Genomic DNA, 19,056 nt, shown 5'->3' with positions numbered 1-19,056 from the left:
GACAAAAAATCCATCACTTAAATTGCTTTCTATGATCTTCTTTTCGCCATTTGTTACGTCACTTTAACCGTAGCTTATGATTGGTTGGCGGTTGCATTCTAATCAATTTCAGTGGCATAATTTCGACTTGTTAAAGTGGCTACCAAAAAAAACCTGTCATATCTTTTCTGATAGCATAGGCCAGGGGTGTGCAACGTGCGGCCCGCGGGCCAAATGCAGCCGCGAAGAAAAATTGTGCGGCCCGCGAAGATGTGCCAATTTTGAATTGTGTGCGGCCCGCGAAACGTGTTTATACTTTAGTTTAGTCTGGTAGTAGTCTACGTAGACTACTGGTAGTAGTCTACGTGCGAACAATTCATTAGAGTGGATTATTGCAGATTACACTTCGCACCTTCTGTTAACCATTTTAGAAATCTCCCACCAGCCACCGCTAATCCGATTGTATTTAATTATTTGGAACGTCAGTAGTTCAGAGGCACAGAATTGCACAGGGAACAGCTCAAACAATAAAACCGTATTCTGACAGTAATTTTGTGAAGCAGTGTCTTATCGATGTCGCAGAAGAAATGTGGCCTAAAATAAAGAGTGAGTTCGAGAAAATAAGTCTGTCACGGTGGACGATAGCGAGGCGTATCGATGATCTTGCTTGTGATATTAGTGACGCTCTCAGGGATAAGGTAGAGAACTTTGTTTCATGGAGTTTTGCGATCGATGAAAGTACGGACCAGAAGGACACAACACAGATGGCCATATATGTAAAAAGGAGTGGACAAAGACTTGAACGAAACGGAAGAGCTTCTGTCACCACAGTCAATGAAGGGCACGACAACTGGTGCTGACATCATTAGGCTACTGAAATAATTGATGCTTTTGAGAAGCTAGAACTGGACTTGTCCAGCTTATGCGGAATCGTAACTGATGGTGCTTGATCCATGTCCGGAACTGGCATTGAATTCATAGGTCTCTTGAAGTCTGCCTTGAAGGAGAGAAAAATCGATGATGACATAGCAATTTTTCATTGTATCATTCACCAGCAAAACTTTTGCGCAAAATCCTTGAAGTTCAAACACGTCTTGATCCCGGTTATTAAGGCAGTAATTTCATTCGAGCACGAGGGCTCAACCATCGTCAGTTTCAAAAGTTTCTGGATGATCTCAACACGACACTTAAAGATGTACTGTACTTTTCCGAGTTGCGTTGGTAAAACAAGGGCTGCATGTTGAGACGATTTCACAAACTGTGGAAAGAAGTCGTAAATTTTTTGAAACTTAAAGGGCACCCGATAACTGAAATGGATAACAAAAAGTGGATATGCGATCTAGCTTTCTTGGTTGACATAACTACGCACCTGAATGATCTATTGATCTCAATACAAGACTGCAGCGAAAAAATCAGTGTATGCAAATCAAATGTATGGTCACATAAAAGGCTTTATAAACAAATTACGACTTATTGGAAAGCCCATATACAGACAGGAAATCTTTTCTACTTTCCAACTTTGAGAGACTATGGAATGCATCCTGAGGAGAAAACTGAGTTAGCGGACCAATTTGAAAAATTATTGTATGAATTTTTGGCTCGTTTCAAGGACTTCCAATCTTATTTTCTTCGCCATTCAACACAGACATTGACAAAGCACCAGCTGATATCCAACGAACTGATTGATCTTCAAGAAACAACGGGTTTGAAAGCAAAGTATTTAAAAATGAATCTTGGCGATTCTTACCGAAAACTTCTCAACTAAGATGACATTCCATATTTGAAAAAATTTATGGCTTCAAAAAAGGCTCTTTTTGGCTCAACGTATTTGTGCGAACAATTTTTTTCTAAAACAGAAGAAGTCGTCCGGAAAAGAATCCAGCTGCAAATTTCTCACTGAACTCGTTTAAAGTCAGTGTGACAATAAATTTGAATGGCAGTTTTCTTCAGAAATTTATGCGTCTTAACTTATTATTTCTTCAAAGAGATGAGGTCCCCTAATACGGTAATGCTATAAGAATAACACGAATAACAGAAAAACTAGTTTTTTGTGCCTGCAACTACTAGAAAGCATATGTTAAATAAACGTGCGGCCCGCGGTTTCACCCAAATATTTTATCTGGCCATAGGCGCCGACTTTTCAAAAAACCTTGGGGGGCGAGAAAGGTGATGACGTCATAACCGTAACGCTATTTTACTCAATTAAAATAGTCTTTGATTAAGCTTACCGTCTAGTTTATATTGACACCTAGGTCGCAAACCGAATTTATTAGAACCGCTGCTTGAAACGATTAGTTTTGCGCATGCAGTACGCCTAGTCGTAATAATTTTGATATTGTTAGCTCAAAATTGGAACAGTTGGAAAACAAGACGATTCGTTTCCTTTTCGTGCGAGTGAATAACAACGATCAAGACAGTGAAGTTATCGAAATAAAACGCAAAAAATCAGCAAAAAATCTCAAGCAGAGTGAAAAGTTTTAGTTTTATTAACCTCGTTTCGCTAATTAGGCTACTTACTTTCAAAGCGTTGACAACGGCGAAGTGTTTTCTCTTCTGTTTTTTATCGAAAGTCTTTATAGTCTTTTATTGAATACAGTAGGCTATATACTCGAGTAAAGGTCGAGATGTTCGCAAGTGATTTTCACCTCAAAAAGGCAAGTTCAACTAACATGGACATGCTGTTGTCTCCAGCTCGGCAGTTTTCAAAATGAACGCTCTAAAAATCATTGTCGACGTAGATTACGGAGTGTGAAATCGCGTCGGCCTAAGTAAAAGTTTTGAATACGTTTATTTGCAGTGATTCAAACTTAATTTTCAAATTCAATGATTTCTTGTCAATTCTAAACTTTATGCACTTGTTGAGCAATATGCAAAGCTCACGAGACAAAACAGAAAGAGCTCTTTTAAGAGATCATTTTTTTATTTTTGCGTGTAGGATATAATCGTTCTTATTATTACGTAACATTCCATGATCGTTAAAGTCGATGTCAAATCTTCGCGGCCGCATAAAACAATGATGTCAGGTTAGCTAGGTGATAATAGCGGTAAGAGACGTCGTTAATGCAGGCAATATCTGCGACCAAGACCATCATCGACACCAACACCTTTTCCGCTCAACCATGCACCAATGGGAAATGGCTTCTTCCTCCTCCTGTGAATGTGGTGCCGAGGAACAGACCGCAGACCACATCATCAATGACTGTACCATCTTCAAGCCACCTAACGGAGTGGAAGGTCTGCGCGTCATGAATGATGAAACTAAAGACTGGCTGCTCTCTAGCAGCCTTCCAGTGTAGTCCGGGAACATCGTGAATCTGGGGTGGTAAAAGGATAGACCCTCGGTCCCAGAAGCTCAGACGACCTTTTCTTTTATCGGTTTTCGATTTAATTCTCACACATTGCGAAGAAAACAATGTGTTCTGTTGAATCATAATTGATCTCACAGCAGGAAGACCTCGTTGAAAATAGCGCGTCTAATTTAGCTGGTTTACTTAATATTGCCGTGAATAGTGACGTGACTATTCCAGCAGCGAAAGTTACTCTATTTTACTTTGAAATTTCCATACCGAATGAGAAAGCTGCTGCTTTGCGGGCAAGAGCAACGTAGGCTTTTCTTGCTTTCGGCATTCTTTAAGTCCATTTAAATTATCTAAATCTCTTTCGCGAAGTGTTTTATCTTTAAAACACCACTTGTAATCACCATTTTTGTTGCCCCTCAACCATTAATTTACGGGGGGCGCCGCCGCCCGGAAGTCGGCGCGTAGGCTATGTATCTGGCCCTCCTGTAAAAAAGGTTGCACACCCCTGGCATAGGCTATCGTCCCGAATTCGTTTTATGAAAAGAATGATAGGCTACGTTCTTGCAGCTGATAGTTCAAGCTATGTAAACTGAACCATTCTGAGGTATTTTAAGTGATTTTGTGGCGGACACGGTTTAATTTTCAGCTGCTTACAGCTTGTGGGCCTGTTTAAATGCTAGATTGGTAGGCTACTTCTTTCGCTCTTACCATGTGGACTTTTATATAGCCACCTTATGTAATAACACGAGTAGAAAGCTTCAATGGTTCTGACTATCTAAGAAAAGTTAACACCCACCACATCATACTTAACCAATAGTCTCATTGATACTTATAAAAAGTTGTACGTGAAGCATCACAGCGTTCGCCTCAGGCGACGTTCAGAAGTGGTTCTTCCAACATTTGCATGCAGTTTAAAACAGTGGTGGTCAACACGTCGATCATCACGTCTCAACCGATCAAACACGTTTCGGTGAATTCCAAGCTGGCAAAAACATCACAACGTAGGCTACAGCTCAGATCATAGTTCGATTCAGATTATGAAGACGACAGGCATAAAAAAATTCAAGAATGCAGTTTTGAACTTAGGTTTCTTTCTGATGTTGAATTTAAGCGGACACAAGCTTTAGTTTAGCTTCAAAATTAGCCTACAGGCAATTTCTAAACTTTTTATCTTCACTCGTGACGCCTTAGTTGGTTTTGCATCTTTATCCTCGTACTGACAAAGCCGTTATAGGTTAGGCCTAATCCTGGTAGCTTCGCATAGCCTACTTGGAGTGGCTTTAAGCCCATGACGCAAGCCCGGTTATCAAGATTGACAAGAGTGAATTTTCCGATAGTTATCGAAGAGCAAGTTGTTGCCGGGGAATTATTTCATCTCCTAGGTGCTGCTGAACGGAGGGCAGTTCTAAAATGCGTTGCTCAAGTGCATACTTCGAGAGCCAATTCCGCGCCGCTTGATCTTTGGCGGGCGCTTTATTAGGGGAGAACCTCCATCAATCATTGGGACGATTCTACAATGGGACACTTGGTCTCCCACGCTTGGTTGATCAAGCGAGCACAACGTATAATATGACGAATTTCAATTCGCCATGTAGTCTATAGCTTGTACCAACAGTGGGATCCTTCAATTTGCATGCATGGCAGGTTTGTTATGTGTGTTTTTGATACCCAAGAAAGTGTGTTTTTTGATACCCAAAGTAATAAAAGATAGGTCACTTGTCTTGAAGATATTTTTGTACATAGGCTACTAGGCGAAGCAGGTTGAAAAAGCATGGTAGCATAGTCTATATGTCTGGCAGTTCTTAGGACAAAACGTTGTTGTCAGTGAGGTAGTCTTTAAGAAATTAGCTGATTTTTTTTTGCATTTGCGGATGGCATTTTACAATGGGACAGCAGATCTTGCCCATCAATGGGACACTGTAAATCAACTCGACTTATTCGTAAAAAGGGAAACACAGATTCTTTAACTATGAAAACTGCTGTTGAAAAAGCAATACAAACCGGAAAAAATAGACCTGTAGCAAGAGAATTTGACCTACCAAGCCAAACATTGAAAAACTGGGTTGACACATACAAAAGAGCCCAAGTAAATAATGATCTTAAAAGCAATCTAAGTTTTCAACCTCATTATGGTGTCAAAAAGATTTTGCATGATCAAGTTGAGAAAAATTTAGAAAACTTGAATAATGCACTACAGTAAATACAATCAATAACAAAGTGAATATCAAGTTTATAATATGCATTTACACAGATAATAAATTGTGTCCCATTGTTAGAAATTGCCTGTCCCAATGGTGGAGCCAGATTCAACAATGGGACGTTTTGAGTAACCTTGAAAAACTGCGCGTTATTTCTAAACCACTGGAGATAATAAAATTAAACCAAGTGTTATTTGAAAAAAAAAAATGCATTGGCATAAGTGTTGTAAAAAAAAGGCACTGCATTTCGTTACAAAATTTAAAAAAAATTAGCAAAACGCAAAATTTGTCCCATTGATGGAGGTTCTTCCCTGCTCATTTAACGCGGCGGAGAACATTAGCCTTAGCTAAGACCTTTTTCTGCTCTTAAACAAAGTAAAAAAAATAACTTTAATAAGATCAACGCAGCATAACCAATAGACCTTTTGCATAACGAACCAACAGAGCGTGACGTTGGAGTCGTGAACGACGAGCCGCTGTTTGCAATGCTGTGCGATAGGGTTTGTGGCGTAGTTTGCAGGCGAATAAATTGTTTAACGTTTGCTTGAGCTGTTGTTTTGTGATCTTTACAGGCGTGTATCAGTGTTTCAGTATAATTTTCCAGAAAATAAAACTCTTTTAAGTTGTAAACTTAGGCTACAGAAGTGTTAACCTTCGACCAGTTTTTTACTGTATTGGATTTGGAAGCGATCTTGCCATGCAAAGATAGGAAGAATTTCCTGTATTATACAGCTTCAAAAGCTAAGCATACAAATCAAAATGTTGATGCAGAACTTAATGACGATGCTACTTTCAAAATACCTCAAAAATCAAAATGATACAGGAGCACTGCATCTAGGCTACATGTAGGCTACTAGCGGTGGAAGATGAATTTTTCTTGGTGTTGATGAAGCTTCGCCTGGGTTTGTTTTATACATAGGCTACTTTTAGGCACAAGGTTTGGTATTAGTTCTGCATTCGTACTGTACACCGTGTTTTTCATTTATGAATGCTTCTCATGTATTTAAGGTTGATTAGTTTGAACATATTCCGTCATCGTGATGCTATCATAGCAGCCATGAAGCCAGACTTCAAAAAGGGCTAGGCTACTCAAGCACCATGATCATCATCGACTGCACTGAACTACGTCTCGAAACACCATCCTCACTTCACCGTCAGTCGCAAACGTACTCGAACTATAAGTACGAACACTGCAAAGGCATTAGATTAGTGGGAGTTGATCCAAGAAATGGGCGTAATATGTTTGTATCTCAGCAGTTGTACACTAGTAATGTGAGTGACAAAGAAATATGTCAGAGGAGTGGATTTTTCACTTTTTGAACCAGAAAAAAGCTGCTAATGAACTGCACTTCAATGATGCTGTTATGGCCGAAAAAGGGTTTCTTATAGAAAAAGATTTAGCCTACATGGTATTGGTCTACATTTGAATATCTCACCGTTCCTAGGTAGGCCTCAAATGAGTGAAGACGAAGTGTTGAATACACGAAGTATTGCACGCCATCGCATTCATGTAGACTGTAGAGAGTGGGCCATAAAAAAATTCGTCGATTTCACATCTTCGACAGGAAAATACCAGTGATTATGCTTGGCATCACCAATGAAGTGTGGTTGGTTTGTTGCATATGTTATGCAGAATGAAAATAAAATATTGCAAGACAAGGTACCACTAACGTGATCCATAATTCCCGGTCAAAATGCACACGTTCCACAATGGCCGTCCTAAATTGCCTTTCCTAGTCTGTTAGCCAACTCTATGATTAAAACGAACAAGAACTGAAGTGTACCGATAACCTACAACAATTCATAAATACAAAAAATTTGTTTTCACCTGCCAGCGACCTCACGCTTGCTTGCAATAACAAGAAACGCCTTCATAAACCGTAGAAAACAAGCGATTCTTTACTCTCAGACCCGCCGCGTAACTCAAACGTCACGCTCTGGTGATTTTGAATGTGCAAAAGGTCTATTACCAGTAAAGATACGGGTCTTCTACAACAAATGGTTAGTTATAACTTATTACAATCAAATATAAAGCAAGGAAACAATCTGGGAGTTACTTGACGGCATTACTGATTGAAAATATTCAATCAACGTGAAAGGATCCAACGAAGAATTGCGATAACATTGATCAAAACGTGGTAGCCCTTAGTTTTAAGTAGACTATGTGGTTATACAGAAATAAAACAACAGCTTAGTGTCAAAACTGACAAGTGATGTTTCGAACTTTGAGTTATTTTATCCACGAAGTGGCGCTGAATGAAGGTTTGTCCTTAAACCGTTGGTTGAGCACAACACCGGAGTCGAACAGCGTTGCTTGACCTTCCCTTCCTTTGTTTACAAATTAGTGCGCTTTTCAAATTGAGCAATCGGGCAGATTTATGATCATACTGCACCTCAATGGTTTTAACACTAGTATCAACCTTTTCATTAATCAATTATTCTACACAAGATTATCTAGCACGATGCCTTTCACTACATCCCAAAAATACAAGCTAAGATACTACATCAAGCAGCTGAATTAAAGACAATTGTAAAATGCAAGAAAATTGTTGTAATTGCAGTGTGTAACTTACAATCAGATGTCACCACACAGGCCCATTTTTATTGAGTAGCCTATCACATATCCCATTTGCAATTGGCACAAAGTAATGAAATGCATAACTGAGGGAAGCAAAAATACTGCAATGTTTATAAATATAAAGTAATCGCAGACGTCACTTGTCAATGATAAAATGAATTGTGGTTGAAGCATAGCCATCTTCAGTTTAGAGTCAACCAACAATAAACAAGTATGTACGGTACGAGTATTTCTATTGAACCATATGGTTGCCCTTTTCAAAACAAAATCAACCGCAACATTTCTACCGATGATGGCCGTAAGGTTTATAGGCATAAACATCTACACTCTACAGTATAGGCTACTCTATATAGCCGAGACCTCTGCATTAAGTAAATCATTTATAAAAAAAAGTCCTGTTTAAATTACAACAAAAAAAGATTTTCACAGGAAGATTATGAATATAGTTTACTTTATTCTATCAGTTTTATACAACTGTGCAATGTGCACACCTCTTAGAATAGTAACCAACACGATGCATTGTGGTTCATTTTACTGCTGTACAGTGTACACTCAACATTTGTAACATTGACAAAGAATAGAATGTTTATGCAAGTTACAAAATGTTAATAACAAAAAATCATCGTGAAATCAAAGTCTGTCAGATAGTTTCCTGCACATCACCAAATGTGTATTGTATATTGCATAGCATTAAATAGCACTCTTAGCAAAACCAATTAAAACATTTGATTCGTGTTGATTTCATAAAATCATGGGTGACCTGTTGCGGTTGAGGAGGTTATTATATCAATTTAGCACCAGCTTATTGCATTAATTTTCAGAACAGTGGCTACTGATCTAAATAACATGATACGTTCTTCTAGTTCAAACTAAGTTAAACTATTATAAGATGTATGAGGTGAAGACTGATGATCTACTATTATTCCGACGCTTATTCGGAATAAAAGCAGATTATCACCTCATACATTTTGTGATAGAATAGCTTAGTTTGCACCATGCTTAAGCTTTCAAACAGCTTCATGCGATTTTTAGTACAGATGTAAGTTTCACCATTTAAACAAAAAACATATAGGCCTGCTAGTACCACCAAATACGTTCGGCGTTAGTATGATTATGAATAAATATATGTCAAATTGGATTTAAACTTGTCTGCAACAACCACAATTCTGCATCGAAAGTCAAAGTACTGTATTACGAAAAAAAAATATTTATATATGCCTGAAAGTCAACTCCACTAAGTTAAACTAGAAAATTCATAAGATCCGTATCTGTGATAGTAGTCACAAAAAGCATTTGAAAAGTTCACATGATTCGTTTCATGAAAGATCAGTCTAAACTGCTAACAATTTTCAGACACATTAAAAAGATCAACTGGTCCTGGAGCATATTGAAAGATTTAATGGTACGCTCTTTACTATCAATTTTTTAATTATGGTGCTGTAGTATTGTTGTGTTACAAAAACAGCATTAGGGTTACGGTTAAGCTTGTCGCGAGATATTGATTAGCCTATATTGAAGGTTTGGCATGTGCAACGTTTTGCACTGCCAGGCTATATAATACAAAATATTAAATTGGGATGGGGGCATCATCAATTTTTTCAAAATTAAAACAGGATCATTATCATGCGACTGTAGTTAAATATAAGTGTACCCGAATAAGAAATCGCATAAGAATCATTTTGGGACCCCAAGCATAGGGTAAGGTGCCTTCAGAAATGAAATGTTTGTCTCCCTTTTCATTCAGAAAGCAATATCAAATGTACTTGGTCGGTTGTTACTCTTGCTCAATGCAACTCCAATGTGCAGTTTTGGGTGGAATTGATCTGACATGTCTGACAGCTTTTGGGATCTAATTTGTGTTTTGTTTGATTTCTATGTTTTTGCTGTTGTTATGTTCATGTACAATTTTCTCATGTTTTGGCTTGTATGTACTAACCACCACATTGCGATTGTAACCTTATTCAACGTTTCATTATCTTCTCTAAGTGTTTACAGTATAATTTGCATTGGTAATATTTTCTGTAAAATACTGCTGCCCGGGTGGAAGCCAGGGGCGCCGGAATGATTTTTGATGGAGGGGGGGCAAGATTACGAAAAAAGGGCACTTTTGTTTACTAAAAGGCCAATTTTTTTTTCACGTTTCAAGATAAGATATAGCAACAATGCTAATCTATCAGCTCACTATGTATTGAGTAATGATAGCCTACAAGTGTCCGGCAGGCCTTAAAACTCGTATTTTTTTCCGGCAGCCATCGTGGCCTACCGGGAGCTCCTTCTCGGCGGCCAAATCTGCGCGCTTGGAGGCCAAAATACAAATAACCATAGCATAAGTAAATAGAATTAAACTTGCTACAATGCTTAAATGATCATTTAGCGTTGGTTGAAATCTGGGCGACGTCCTGCAATAGAATCGTTGTACCACGTTATAACTGCTTCATCGGGATTGTAATCTGGTATTGCGGGACCATCTAACGACACTAAATTGTTTCAGCTGCTTAGTAAATTGTTTCAACTGCATTACCGAATACCGCCTTTCATAAAACCTGACCATTTATACCGTTATGATGTCACAATTGAGGGTGTGAAGTCACTAACCCATAGCGGAAACATTTCTCAACTATGAAGACACGTGTTTTCCCCTCGGATGTCAACTAGTCTAGTTCTCCTTGTTAACAAGGATTCAATGTCCGCCAACATTGCATCGACATAAAAACGACAATATTGCCAGCCGATGTAAATTAGCACTTTGGATTAACACTTTGTTAAATTAAACATGAGTTCTGCTCTAGTATAATCATGCAAAAAAATCGCAAACCTGCGACTTGTGCTTTCACGTCACGGTAGTTAACGCTATTACTTGAGCATTCGCGCACAATGGATGTGAATGCGAGTCGCGCGTTGGCCTAATGCGCTCACTGCGTTACAGCTGGTGATCTCAATCGATTCTCATACGCCATCATCATCAGCTGGTGATCGCAACTGGATATATTCCATATATACAATAGCAAATGTTCACGCACAATACAACAGTGGTGATTATGACGCGCTGACCTAATTCTGCATCACTCTTTGATACTACATATTTTCGACAGTTAATCCACGCTCATTCTGTTGCGAAATTAAATAATTGGCTAGAAGAAACCGGCGGCCACACTTGGCCGACTGAGAAGGTAGCACCTGCTTTAAGGCTTGGTCCGGTATACAAAGAAGGGCATCATGCTATGTTATAATGATGTAACCTACTGTCAAGCCTTTAAAGCAGCCTGCGGCCATGGCCGCTAAGTAATGCTTGAATGACCGCCGGTGCTACCTCCTCAATCGGCCAAGTTTGGCCGCCGGTCTCTTCTAGCCAATTATTTAATTTCGCAATAGAAAGATCGTGGATTAACTGTCGAAAATATGTAATATCAAAGAGTGACGCAAAATTAGGTCATCGCATCATAATCGCCACTGTTGCATTGTGCGGGAATATTTGTTATTGATGGAATATATCCATCTGCGATCACCAGCGCTGTTAGTCTTGTTTGTAATTCCCGACGTTTATTTTAACAAAGTCTTAATCCGAAGTGCCAATTTGCATCGGCTGACAATATTGTCGTTTTTATGTCGATTTGATGTTGTCGGACATTAAAAAAGAGAACTAGGTTAGTTAAGAAGGAGAACTAGATTAGTTGACATCCGAGGGGAAAACATTTTTTGATCATATTTTGCAAAAATATGCTTCTTTTAGTAATGTCCTTCAGATCATTGAAATACTTAGGGTTAGCTATTTTATATACCTTGCCGTCATCGTCAACACATGTCGAACGTTATTTTTCGTTGCTATACAGAATTCTAGGGGAGTGGCGAACTTCTTTAAAATCAGGCACATTAGAGATACTCGTGCGAGTGTCGTTAGATGGTCCCGCAGTAGGCTACTGGATTACAATCCCGATAAAGCAGTTATTGCGTGGTGCAATGATTCTATTGTAGGACGTCGCCCAGGCCCAGACTTCAACAACGCTAAGTGATCATTTTTGCATTGTTTCAAGTTTAATTCTATTTACTTGTGCTATCGTTATTTTTATTTTGTATTTTGGCCTCAAAGCACGCAGATTTGGCCGCCGAGAAGGAGCTCCCGGTAGGCCACGGTAGCTGCCGAAAAAAAAAAAAGTTTTAAGGACTGTACCAGAGATGCCTGTACTGTGTTGCAAAATTTTGTGCCGTATATATTATTTTGAGGCAAATATGAAAGATTATAGAGACGCGCTCAAAAGTTTAAAACCACCTGTCAAAATTTTGGATTCTTACAATAATCTATGAAAATCATCTTAAATGTTATCTCATATTGGGTTTTATGCCAATATGCCATTAATGCAGTGTTATGTAACAGAGACTTCTGTTTAAGCCATTATGAATGAGCTTTTCTTTCAGAAATAAAAAAATTACTCTTTTTCAAGATTTGTTGCTGAAAAAAATGGGCAAAAAAAGGAGCTTTTCAGCTGTGAAGAGGTCAAACATTGTTATATTAAAGGAAGAAGGGTACGGTACTCAGAAAGAAAAATATCCGAAAGACTAAAGTTCAGCAAGACAGCAGTCCATCAGGCAATAGTTAAATTTAAAAAATTTGGAAGTTTAGTGGACTTGAAAAAGGGTGGTAGACCCAGGGTTAGCAGTCCAAGAGATGACCATGTGATGAGGAGGATGGCAGTGCGCTCACCCATGTGCTCCAGTAAAAAAAATAGATTGGCTTTGTTGTGTTGTGTAAACCGTGTAAAGGTACAAATGTAAATACATCTACCATAAAATGCAGTCTTAGCGATGAATTTGGCCTCAAGCATGCCCCCCTGTCCTCCCCCCCGCTTCCGGCGCCCCTGGTGGAAGCTGACTTGGTGACCTCATAAGGTCTTTCGCTCCCTTTCTCTCTCACTTCTATGTAATGTACCAGTGTATTTGTTGTGATATTTTGAGAAAAAAAATAAACCAGTGATTAAATAGGTGAAAATCTTGCTAACCCTGGTTGGTCGCATGTGTGAAGGAAATGCTTGGTGATGAAGCAGCTAAGCTGGTAGATACCGGAATGGCCCGTTTCGGTGAGTCCGATTCGGTGAGTCCGATTCGGTTAGTCCGATTCGGTGAGACCGATCCCTTAACGGGGGATTTTTTCATTTTTTTTTTTAAATTATCGGGTACCGTAGCCTAATTATCATTGCCGTTTTAGGGTTAGGGGTTAGGAGTTAAGATTAGGGGTTAGAAATTAGGAACTCACCGAATCAGACTCACCGAATCGGACTCACCGAATCGGACTCACCGAATAGTAGCAGACCCGGTAGATACGATACCATTTTCAAAAAATACTGTTCAATAACGACAAGATGAGATGGCAAAAAACATTAAAAATCAATTGATTAATGATCTGAGAATAAAGAATTTTTCTTTGCAGTTGGATGAAAGTGCTATGTACAATCAAGCATTACTTTTGGCATATGTCCGGTTTATCGAAGATAGCCAAGTGAGAGAAGAAATGCTTTTTCTCCAAAGCTTGGAAACGTTTGCAAGTGGCAAAGTGTTATTCAATGTAGTAACACATTACTTTCAAAAGAAAGAAATACTTTTGGAGAATTTAATTCAGGTTGCTACTGATAGTGCTGGTGCAATGGTGGGGAAACACGTTGGATTTGTAACAAAACTAAAAGCAAATTTCGCACCTTATGACAAACACATACATTACATTATTCACAGGCAACACCTTGCCTCAAAAAAATTGAACGGAGACATGGAAGAATCTTTGCAATCTGCAATTTCAGCTATAAACTACATAAACGCAAATGAAGACTCTTCAAAACATTGTGTGAAAGTTTGGATGAAAGTTATGTTACGTTACTCCTACATACCGAAGTGAGATGGTTGACAAAAGGTGATTGCTTGAATAGATTTGTTGGATTGTGGGATACGGTCATGACATTTCTAAATGCAAAAAAGATTTCTAATAACTGAAATTCAAAAAAATCAATTGAAAAAGCTTGCAATATTCAAGAATCATTACTTGCTGATAATGTAATAATTTGAAAATATTCTACTTGAGTGATATATTTAAACTTGATATAAGAAAACTACCGTTTACTGTCGTGTAAGCGGAGAAAACTTTTTCTCTTAACATTGAGAAAATTCCAAGTCTGACTAGTTAGATTGCTGGAAGATGAAGACTTTCGTTTCACCGACTTGTTGTTTTTCTTTAGCCATTGCAAACAAACTCAAACATCAAATTTTACTGATAATTTCCTTGGATCCGTCTTATCTGAATTTCCGCTATATTTAAACTTGTTAAGCAACTGAATTTGTCTCTGCAAGGAAATAAATCTTATCTGATTACATGTATATACTGAGAAAATAATAAGCATTTATAAATAAGCTTGACCTTTGGGCTGACTATTTGCAAAGAAAAGATTTGACACTCTTTCCCGATCTGAAATTTTTTTATAAGGATGGGGAAGATATGAAATCAGATGCTTGATTGCTTGTGTTGCACATTTGCATAGTATGAAAGCAGGTTTTGAGGCAAGATTCAATGACTTAATAGAAACAAACTTTCCTCTCTGGATTACTGATCTAAATGATCTTGCCAGTTTTGATCCAATGGAAGATGAAAATCTTTGATGCAATGTGATTCTCCAATGAAAAGGAGAGTGGACGAGGTCCAAGCACTTCCACACCCAAAGCGCATCTGTGGGCCTCCTGCTCCGAAGATGGTCATATACCAGCTGAATTGATAAAAATAAAATAAGTCATTTCTGAAAAAACTTGAAGCTGAAGGTGTTGTCGCATGGTTCAGTGTTAAACAAGATTACAGACACCTTTATGAAATTGCTGTTCCAAACATTGTGAGATTTCCAACATCCTACAAGTTGGTAGAAGCAGAATTCAGTGCAGTCAATAATATTTTTAGTAATAAAAGAAATGCTCTGAAAATTCATTTACGTGGAGCAGTTAGATTAAATTTAAATGCAAGTTACTTTGTTGAACATGAAAAGCTAATGCACAAGCATCAAGAACAAATTTAGCATTAAAATCTTGCTTTTTTTATGAACATCGCATTTATGAATATCGCTCACAACAACATTGTTTGAGGTGTTTCATGCAATGAGTCAAGTATTTATGTACTAAATTATTTCATGCCATAGCGTACTTTTGTTTGTATATTCTGAGTGTGTTGTTATTGCTCATTTACTTTTCCACGTGAACATTCATGATTACATTAGTTTTATTTGCTAAGTGTTTTTAACTGTCTATGTTTGGCATCAGTAGACTGAACGAAAATGAGTTACTGCAGTGCTTAAATATAATTATAAACAAATATTGTGAATAAGTATAAAATAAGTGTGGGCCATGTAATTTTTTTAACTCAAAATTTACAAATTGTGGGCCTCAGCAAAAAAAGGTTGGGAACCCCTGATTTATCAAAATTGACAACTGGTTATACCTGGTTCAACATGTTAAGACATGTTAGAATGCAGTATTATTATTCTTATTGTTATTAGTGATTATTATTATTGTTAGGTGAAACAATTTGTAAAGGCTTCAGATAGTAATAACTACATTTGATTTAATTCGCTCTGCTTTGGCTTTTTGCTTAGCATTGAGCACTTTTTGTAGTATTAATAGTTTTCATTGTTTTTAGAATGCAGTATATATAATATATATATCACAAAAAGCAAAAAAACTTGCTTTGATTTGGACCAAATGAAAATTGATGTAGTAGACTGTAGTGTATGGTTGTTTTGTTCTCCCTGTTAGTAATGGAAACTTGTGCCGCTTGTACAGTGTATATACAACTTGCATATTTAGACCATGTACTGTTCCTGGCAAATAAATCATTGATTGATGTATATCACTGTATAACTACTGACTACCTACAATTTTTTGCAAGCGATTTCTGATTTCTTTAACTGGCTCTACCTTTAATTATGATGGTGTCCGACGTTTTCTTCGTAAACAGTTCTTCGTAAAGCAATTCTTCGTAAGCAATTTTTCGTAAAACAATTCTTCGTAAAGTTAATTCTTTGTAAAACAACTCTTCCCAAAGCATTTATTCGTGCATGCAATGGAGATTTGATGTATACGAAGAAATGCTTTACGAAAAATTCTTTTAAGGATTTCATTTCACCAACAACTGTTTACGAACAATTGTTTTACGAAGAATTGCTTTACGAAGAATTGTTTACGAAGAATTCGCCTATAACCAATTATGATAGACATTTTTGTAATATGCTGAGTATCATGTGGGCCACATAAATTAACATAGGCCTCAATGTAGCCTGCAGCTGTTTTTTTTTCGGTCATTTATCAGTCATTAACCGATTTTTTAGCAAAATGTCTGAAAAAAATATAGTCAATTCAGTCAAAATGTCCGAAAAAAAAACAACGCTTCTCAGCAAAACTTAATGTTGTAGCTAGTCAGGAAGTGCAAATTTTGGTTTGTATCAGCTACTTGAAAGGAAATATTTTCATCACAAAAAATGACCAAAATATATATATAAAAAATGACCAAATTTGACCATTTCGGACAAATGACAGAAAAGTCTCAGCGAAAAAAAAAACAACCCAGGCCTGCAGGTGGAACAATTAAACATATGTCCTATACTAGAAGTGATCATAAATATTTACAGCAGTTTGTTTAGTTGAAGTAAAGGAAAATTATATACACAGGAAATGTAGTGTATTATATAATATAGCAAAATAAAAACAAGACAGTTGTTTTTTTCACTTCAAGAAAGTTTTGAAATATATTTTTGTTTAAAAATCTCATAAAGCTGTGTAATTAAATAATTCTGAGAAGTGCATTGTGCAAAATCAACCTCTTTGAAGTTTGCAAAAAATTTTAACTGAAAGTCTTGTTGCAGCTGCATGAAAACAAACAATAGCTTAGGTTTTGTTACAGAAGCCACTGCTAAAAACTCACTTATTGCAGAAAACAAGTAAAAGCAGGAAAATAAAACGCTTTTGTTTCAAACTACTTTAATATTGATGTTAACTTTGCAAAGGTAATAAAGAAATCTATATCATACAGCTTGGAAATTTAATCATACATCGCTGTGTTAATAATATCTTACTTTGAAGCGAAGAACAATTTACATATCCCTGTAGTGTACTCTAGGGTGCATCATCTGCCCCTCATTTTTTTCTTTGATTTTCTGCAGTGGATTAAAATGTTCCTTTTTATGATTGTTGAAGATGTGCAACTTTTCAGAAGAATTCATTAACATCTAGGGGTACCACAATTGGATTAAATTATGTCATTTTTTGTTATTTTGGGGTCATTTCATGGCTACTGGTACAGTTGTGGAACCATATGTCGTAGATTTTTATAAAATTTCATATGTAGAAACTCTGTGCAATTCTGAGAAAAGTGATACCAATTTTACCAAAATCGGCCCAGTACTTTTTGAGATATCGATGATTGAAAATTGGCCCTTTTCGTGATCGCTCATGCGTAAAAATTAACTGCAAATTTTGTTTGACTTATTAGGCTATTATGAAGGTGTTTCAAATGGTAACTTGAAAATTCCAATGCATATGAGTTATCCAAAGTAAGGAGGTTCTGAAAAGATATATTTTTTGTTTGTTGTTATATCACTATAGGCCACCAAGTGGCTAGTTTCACACATGACTCTTTGTGATCAGTCATGCATGACGAAACTTTGATCGCTTATAGCAAAAAACTCTCTACTTCGATTTTTCTGCAACTTGGCTTAAATGAAAGATAATTTCCTTGGCTTTCTAGCTTTCAAATATGAAGTGGGATAATTGAGTAGAAATGAGGTAGTTTGTTGTAGTAAGTGTACCATGCATTTTTAAAAGTGAAAGAAGGATGGGTAGCACAGTTTAAACAACTGACTGAGGGGAGACGTTAAAACCAATTCCGTGGCCGGTTACAACGTCTTATACAACAGTTACAACGTTAAATTGGGATTCTCATGAATTAGACAAACACAAACTGAATGGGTTCCGGAAGCTCCTGCCAAAACGCACCATTTTGGCCTTAATGTGCAAAATTTTGACAAACCAATCTTCATATCTGGTTGTCTCTTTTTCAACTCCTGATACAACTCATTAGGTGTCACCAAAACCAATCTTCCAAAACCTCAACCTGCCTCAACCACGTCGACAAAGGGCTTTCCCTCAAGAGATTATTGATTCTGTGTTGAATTGAAGTTCTATAAAGATGATGAATTTAGTAGGTTACTTTCAGGTCAAAAGAATAAAGTGTCTGTGGGCAAAAAATGCTATCAACAAAACAGATTGGTTTTGGTGACACTAAGTGAATTGTATCAGGAGTTTAAAAAAAGACAACCAGATATCAAGATTGGTTTGTCAAAATTTTGCACATTAAGGCCAAAATGGTGCGTTTTGGCAGGAGCTTCCGGAACACATTCAGTTTGTGTTTGTCTAATTCATGAGAATCCCAAAGTTACTGATAGAGGTGGGAAATTTGGCAGAATCTTACAGACTTGCATTCTTTAATGGTCTGTGATATTACCTCAAGAGAATGCATGTTTTGCAAGTGTGACCAGTGACCACTGTCCATCTTCAGAAGTTTTGAGAAGCCACCTTAACTCGCTGTTTGAGGATCATGATGAAGACATCACTTTTAAACAGTGGACAACAGTTGATAGAGCAGAAATTGTTACGATGATCAGTTGATCACGAGTGTTTCAGATTTCATAGAAACCTTGATTGAGAAGCTGGTCTAATTTCTTTCATATAGTTGTGTGTCCAAAGCACAATCAAATTATTACAAGTCCAGAAAAGAAAATTTGCAAGAAGGTGAAGTTTTGATTGCAATGGACTTTTCAGAGAATTATTCTTTTCATGTGCAAAATGAAATCCAGGGCTTTCACTGGACACATGCCCAAGCAACTGTACATCCAGTATTTTGCTATCACAAAAACACCGACTCCGACATGGTTGAACACTTATCCCTTTGCATTCTATCAGACATACTGGTTCATGACGTGCAAATGGT

Source organism: Aplidium turbinatum, chromosome 1 (assembly GCF_918807975.1).
Source record: "Aplidium turbinatum chromosome 1, kaAplTurb1.1, whole genome shotgun sequence".
Taxonomy (NCBI): Eukaryota; Metazoa; Chordata; class Ascidiacea; order Aplousobranchia; family Polyclinidae; genus Aplidium; species Aplidium turbinatum.
The sequence above is the reverse complement of the archived record's forward strand: the minus strand, read 5'-3'. Positions refer to the sequence as shown.